This window comes from Monodelphis domestica, chromosome 7, assembly GCF_027887165.1.
Source record: "Monodelphis domestica isolate mMonDom1 chromosome 7, mMonDom1.pri, whole genome shotgun sequence".
Lineage (NCBI taxonomy): Eukaryota > Metazoa > Chordata > Mammalia > Didelphimorphia > Didelphidae > Monodelphis > Monodelphis domestica.
Window position 1 is genome coordinate 1,693,090 of NC_077233.1, and position 7,458 is coordinate 1,700,547.

The window sequence follows — 7,458 nt, forward strand, 5'->3', positions numbered from 1 at the left end:
TCCCTGCAGAATTCCGAGAAATCAGATGGTTTTCCAGTCCTTAAAGCCAAGCAAGCCATTAGTCGAGGGTTCGGGTTATCTCTGGGTGAAGCCGCCTAGTCTTGGGGCAGCGGACGGAGGAAGTGACCAAGAAAAGCCGGGCTCTCGATGAGGTCCCTGAAGGTCGGAGTCCAGCCCTGCCCCTCTGAAAATGGGCTCTCGGCCGTGGAAATGAATGATTGTCCTCCATTCCCCCTGCCAGACCCCAGACATGGCCCCTGGCCTGCGGGCTCCCACCATGTTCTGTCTTTGTCGTCGGTTCCGAACCCTCCCTGAAAGCTTCCAGCGAGGCGGTGCTGAGCACAAGCCCCCCCCCCCCCCAACAGCTCAGGGCGTCAGGAAGCTCACCTCCGGCACCTCCCCACTTCACGCCGCCACTGGCATTCTGCTGCTCGGACCAGACTGATCCAGCTTATCGTCCCAGCGTCTCCCGGGTTCTCCGGTGTCTTCTCTTCTCCGCTTCTTTCACTCAGACTCTTCCCCCAGATACGTTCTCCAGTTTTTCAATGGGCTCCCTACGCTGTGGGGTCACGAGTAGAACCCAGGAGCCCCGCAAAGGGATCCCCTCATGCCTGCCTCAAAGCTTGGAGCCTGCACTTGGCTGCCATTTCAGGGACGAGCATTGCTCAAGATGCTCCACTCCTGGGAGCTTCGGTCTCAACAGCAACTGGGTCTAGAGCTGGAAAACCTTCGAGATCGGCTCTTCTTGCTGCTCTTATTTCATTGGTCTATTCTAGCGCGCCGGTTTTCTGCCCCGAGCAATGACTCCATCAAAGGGCCAGCCTCCTGCTCTGGGCGGCTTCTCGGTGGTCTGCCGTCTGGCTTTTGAGCGCGGGTCCCTCAAGTACGAGAACCTGTCCGGGGACCGGCAGAGCCGCTGGATCCCAGCCATGTCGACCTTCTTGCTGGAAATGAAACCAGGAGAAAGCAGGCTGTTGCAGCTCGATGGAAAGCTGGATCCCGGGATGCTTGGAAGGGCCGAGAAAGGAAGCGGAGTTTCGTCAGAATCCCCAACGCTATGAATGCGAGATCAGTTCACCGGGCGTATTTCTGTCCTTGAGCCCTCGCATGCAGAAGATGCTTTACCAATGCTCGCTGGCTCGCTATTGCGTGGAAGAACATTTGGGCATCGGGGCTTGCAGTGTTCGTGATCATTGTCGGAGTTTAGGCAGCAGCAGCAGATCCAGGGATCACAGGAGGGGAGCTCAGACGCCGTCTAGTCCAGTCCCCTCCTTTGCAGATAAGGTGCAGGGAGGCCAGGTGTCCTGGCCAAGGCCCTGCGGTGCCAGAGGAGGGTCCTGCACAGAAGCAACCCTCTGAGAAATGGGGCTGCTCATCCCTGTCCGGCTTGCCTCCTGGAGCCGTGGCAAGGCTTCCACGTGCTAGTACATGGAAAGTTCTTTGCTGACCTTATAAACTCCACACGGGTGTCCCTGGGAAGCTCTGGGTCTTCTCGGCCTCCAGAAGATGGCCTTAATCATCTCTTGCTTCCTTTCCTGGCCCCTGGCCACCGGGAGAAGATGAGCTGAAGAGCAGGAAAGAGGAGGGAGGAAAAGAAGCCTGGACTGACCTGAAGGGAGCTGGGGATTGTGTCTCCCCTGAGTGATGGATGTCACTCAGTCAATCAACAAGTATTAATTGAGTATCTCCTGTATGCCAGGAACCCCCCAAATTAAGTAATTCTTACTCTCAAGAAGTTTATGCTCTACTCTGGGAACATAACACATGAGAAGACAGGGAAACACCAACTATGGACAAAGTCAATAGAGGGGCAGCGTGGTGCAGTGGTTAGAGAGTCTCCCTCAAGGAAAGAGGACTTGGATTCAGACCCCTCCTCTGACCAGCAGCAAACTCCCTTCACCTCTCAATAGCCCGGCCAACTCTATGCTGCAGACCTTGGCCAGGGAGCCAACAGTTTCCTTGTCTGGCATCCTCTCCATCCATGAAGTCCAGGATCCAGGCGAATGAGGAAACACAAAGGAACTTCAGGGGGCTGCGGGCAGCTGCAGAGTCTGAAAGGGCCTCGAACGGGAGGACCAGGCGGAGCTGGCCTGGGAAGGGACTTGAGAATCGAATTCTGAAAGGCACAAGCTGGGGGCAGCCTGTGCAGAGCCGTGAAGGTGAGGAACAGAGCTCTGTAGACGAGGAAGGGCACGTTTGGTCTGGCTGCTTCAAGGGAAGCAGAGTCAAATTAGACCCGAAAGGGAGCCGGGCTCTGGTGGCGTGGGGTGCTAGATGGGCAGCTCTTGCGCCTCTCTCGATTCAGAGAAGATTGGCTCCTCCTTGCTTTTGTGGCACTCGTGTGGTCACTGGTTTCAGGGCGTTGGTGGCTTTGGTTTCTCAGCAGGAAAGGCTACTCTGACCCCTATCACAGCCCCTCCTCTGAGATCCTCGTCCCCATCTCGCCTAAATCCACCTGCCCATCAAGCCAAGGTAGCCTTTGTCGAGCTCCTGCGAGGCGCTGAGTGCTAAGCACTCAGGACCCTCCCTAGAGGCTTCATCTTCTCCAGGCGATCTCGGAGCCCCCTGCTCACCTCTGAGCTCACTTGGGGGCTGGCCCCACGGCTGCCTGTCCTCCCTGGTGTCCCCCAGGAGTGGCTGGGCAGGAGGGCCCCTCAGGTTCAGCCAGTGGGCAAAGACCTGCTTTCCCGCAGCAGCCTGCCTCGGTGGCATCCTCCCATCTCTGCTGCTGCTCTGCACACAGTGGAAGATGAGCTCCTGCTCTTTTCATGAGTCTCGGCTCTCTATCCCCTTTCCCATCCACTGGCTCTGCATCTCAGACACGAGAAGCAGATCAGCAGGCTTCACACTCGGGTCCCATCAGTCCTTTCCTGACAGTTCCCATTCTCTTTGTAGTTTACATGTTAGGCAACTTTTCCCATTAAAAAAAATGATCTCCCAGCCCATGAGCATGATGGGAATCATCTGCTGCCTGATCCCAAAACATGGGAACTGGGGGGGGGGGCATTGAAGCATTATGCTGCTGCCAAGAGCCCCTAGGCTTCCCCTCAGATACTCTCCAGGTACTGGAGTGGGCAAGGGAGGGAGTCTTCATTCGAGAAGTTCCTGCACCTTGGGGAACACACACCCACAGGATTGGACAGGCACAGCTCATTTCATTAGGGTGAGCACCCAGAGAAATTTCTAAAGGCGAGCTTTGTGAATGCTCCCATCTAAACAAGAAATGAAAACTCCACGAGGCTGGCTTTGTAAAGGAACAAGTCCACTCCCTGTAAAAGCACAACCTTTCACGTGAGGCACCACGTGCCCCTCTTGCTTTGAGACAGCACGGCGTGCCTGGCCCCGAGCCTGCGCCAGACGGTTTGGGGAACCCCTCAGAAACCCAGCGGTCAGGCTGAGAAGCTGAAGGAAGTGGTTCTGGGAAGCCAAGCAGAAGCAGGTCTTTGGGGGGTCTGCAGTGACCTCTGCTTGAATTGCACGCCTCTCTCCCAACCCAGCAAATGAGGGAAGAAGTGGCTTGCCCCAACTCCCACATGTGCTGGCAATGGAGCCACCAAAGGTGGTCAAGTGGGGGCTCTTCTGAGAAGCTCTTAGACGAGAGCAGAGAGCTGGGAGAGCTGGAGGACAGGCACCGCCGTCTGTAGCTTCTGCACTTGCATGCCCAAATGGCCAAGACCTGAGGGTCACAAGAAGAGGGGGCAACCCCCAGCACTGAAGGGGAGAAGGCTCCAAAGGAGCAACCGCAGAGAGAGAGGGAAACCCTGAATGAGGAGAGGGAGGGAGGGAACAGGGGAAGGAGGGGAGAAGAAGGGAGGGGAGGGGAGAGAAGAAGAAGAGAGGAGAGGAGAGAAAAGGAGAGGAGAGGGGAGGGGAGAGAAGAAGAGAGAAAAGTAGAAGAGCGGGGAGGGGAGAAGAAGAGGGGAGAGAAGTAGAAGAGAGGGGAGGAGAGAAGAGGAGAGAAAAGTAGAAGAGCGGGGAGGGGAGAAGAAGAGGGGAGAGAAGTAGAAGAGAGGAGAGGAGAGGAGAGGAGAGAAAAGGAGAGGAGAGGGGAGGGGAGAGAAGAGGAGAGAAAAGTAGAAGAGAGGGGAGGGGAGAAGAGGGGAGAGAAGTAGAAGAGAGGAGAGGAGAGGAGAGGAGAGGAGAGGAGAGAAAAGGAGAGGAGAGGGGAGGGGAGAAAAGGAGAGGAGAGGGGAGGGGAGAGAAGAGGAGAGAAGTAGAAGAGCGGGGAGGGGAGAAGAAGAGGGGAGAGAAGTAGAAGAGAGGAGAGGAGAGAAAAGGAGAGGAGAGGGGAGGGGAGAGAAGAGGGAGAGAAAAGTAGAAGAGAGGGGAGGGGAGAGAAGAAAAGAGAGGAGAGGGAAAAGAAGTAGAAGAGAGGGGAGGGGAGAGAGAGTAGAAGAGAGGAGAGGAGAGGAAAAGGAGAGGAGGGGAGGGGAGAAGAAGAGGGGAGAGAAGTAGAAGAGAGGAGAGGAGAGGAGAGGAGAGAAAAGGAGAGGAGAGGGGAGGGGAGAGAAGAGGAGAGAAGTAGAAGAGCGGGGAGGGGAGAAGAAGAGGGGAGAGAAGTAGAAGAGAGGAGAGGAGAGAAAAGGAGAGGAGAGGGGAGGGGAGAGAAGAGGAGAGAAAAGTAGAAGAGAGGGGAGGGGAGAGAAGAAAAGAGAGGAGAGGGGAAAGAAGTAGAAGAGAGGGGAGGGGAGAGAAGTAGAAGAGAGGAGAGGAGAGAAAAGGAGAGGAGCGGGGAGGGGAGAGAAGAGGAGAGGGGAGAGAAGTAGAAGAGAGAAAAGTAAAAGAGGGGAGGGGAGGGGAGGGGAGGATTCTTAAACTTATGGACATTCCTCAGATGCAGAGAACTATTGTAATGAGTTTTAGCTTCACCACCTCATTTCAAGTGAGGGCAGGGAAGGCGCAGCTTTGATCAGCAGCAAATTACACTGTGAAACAGAAACTCTGGTTTTGTTTCTGTAATTGGCTGATCTTTGTTTTGAACCTCAAACCTTCCCCAGCCCAGGAAGCCCACGTGGGTGCGTGTGAGCCCTCCATCTGCAGGCTAGCTAGGGGAAAGAGCATTCCTTGAGGCGCCTGGGCTGCCAAATGGGGCCTGTAACCTCTGATTCACTTGGGCTCAGAGAAAGGCGCTGGCCGCCCCGGCAGTGGCACTGATGGATAGACGGCCGGGAACAAGGACGGCACTATCTGTCACATTCCCATGTCAAGATGGCAGCCACTGGGAAGAAGAGAAGAGAAGAAAGCCCTCCAGCTTCTCTTACAATGGCAGGTAATAGGAAAGGAGCTCCACAGAGCTCCCCGCCCCCCCCCCGGCACACAGGAAGCCTCTTCAGTCGTCTGGCTGACCTCGGGGAGCCTCTTCCCCTCTCGGCCTCAGTGTCCTCGGGTTACTTGTCGGAGGCTCAGTGGAGCTGGGAGGGCTTTCCTGACTTCTTCCACGCCCCCTGTCTATTCCCCTTGTGACTGATCCCCTGGACGTTGCTCATGTGGGAACCCCAAATTTGGAATCCTCTTATCTCCTCCCCACCCCAGAGTTGGCCCCACAGCCTTTGGCGCAGGAGCCCTTCCTGAGCTTCGGACTGAATGGAATCCGCTTTGCCTTGGTCCCCAGAGGGGGTCGAGACTCCCCGTCTAGGCCCTTTGCTTGGCATCTAACAAAAGGGAGGCAATCACAGACTGGCCCAAACCACCGCAGCCCCGAAGTGTTCTATCTAGTTTGGGCCTGAAGAGTTCACAGCTGGCTGTCCTAACCAGTGGGCTTCCTCAGTCTGCCCTGCATTCCTCGGACCCATGCAGGGCTATAGGTGTGGCACAGAAAAGGGCACCCTGAGGCCCCAATTTCTGTTACTCGCTCCTCTGGCCCAGCGTCCTCCTCTAGCAGATGAAGATTAGGGTCTAAATGAGCCCTCCTGTCATTCAGGCTCGCCTTGAGGCTGTGCTCCATTGTTGTGAGGGCTGAGCCCCTAGATGAAGGGGGCAGCCCCCCCCCCCCGTTAATGCCCAGCCTCAAGCCAAACCTAGGCAGAGACACTGCCCCCCCCCCCAGATTACCTCCTGGAACAGAGCCACCTGCCAGAGGGACTGACTTCTGGCCACGATCAGAGCATTTGCAGTGGTTTCTGGAAAGAAGTCGGCACACAATCGGCACGCGTGCCCTACCAGGCCATGACAGCAGCCAGAGGCAGGCCTGGAGCTCAGACCGAAGCTGCTTTCCTGCTCCTGCCGCCTTGTCTTCTCTGGACTTTAGAAGCTGCCCGTAGCCCTACGAGCCGCCCCAGAATCTCAAGCTCTCCCCCCAAATGGAGGGACTGACTCCCCGGCACTCAGCAGAGTTCTCGGGGCCTCAGCCAGCATCTTGGCTACTGTCTAGCCCCTCCCTGACCCCCAGGGACCCTCCTTTCTTCCTTGCCTTAGAGGCTCCTGGGAAGCAGAGCCTGCAGCCTCTCCAGGGAGCCTCTTCCCTCACCTTCTGACTTGGAATGGATTGATCTCAGGAAAGAGAGCGGGAAGGACAGGCCACACAAACAGGAAGTGGCTGGGGCTAGATTTGAACCCAGACCCTCCTAACTCCAGGCCTGGTGCTCCGTCCCTGGGTTAATTCTTGATTGTTGGGAAGTTTCACTTTGAAGGGAGCCTAAATGCCTCTTGTCGTTCCTCTCCGTCCTGCGGTTCCTGGCTCTGCTTCGGAGACCAGCAGCCCTTCCAGGAGTCACAGATGGGAGGCCATCATGCCCAGCCCCGAGCTTTGCTTCCCCAGTTCTTTCACGTGTCCGGATGTGATGAATTTGAAACCCTTCACTGTCCTGGATGCTGGCGTCTGTCTATTATCCGGGCATTCGAGGCCTTCTCATAAATGCAGAGCTGAAGAGACCTCGGAGTCCGTCTAGTCTGGCGCTCCACTTTGCAGATGAGGAAATCGAGGTCCTGAGATAAGTTGAGTGACTTGTCCAGGGTCACACCGCTAGCCAGTGTCTGACGGCTGAGATTTGAATTCAGGCCTTCCTAACTCTGAGTCCAGAGCTCTGTCTACTCTCCTTAGCTGTCCTCCCTGAACTGAGCCCAGTCCTCCCGGGCCCTTGGTTCAAAACAACGAGGTCTGGGATCCGGGAAAGACGCCCCTCGTTCTAAAGAGGAAGCAACTGTCCGAGGCCTCCAAATAGCCGGGTGGGATGGAGACCCCAGTCCCCCGGCCAGTGGAGAGGGCTGGGGCTGACCAAGGGGCCGCAGGGCCCCAGGGGAACGCTGCCGCGTGCTTCCCTCCCCGGGGCTCGGCGCCCCGAGCTTGGCCCTTGGCCCGACCCGCTCGGGAAGTCCGGGGCTCTCTGCGGCCCGTCTGGGCTCCCTGGAGGCTGGGGGGAGGCCGGGCGGCCGGCACGTCCCACTGCCCGGCGGCTCCCTTCGCTGGCGAGGCCAGGCAGGCGGTGGCCATGACGGAGAGTGAGTAAGGGCGGCCTTTCT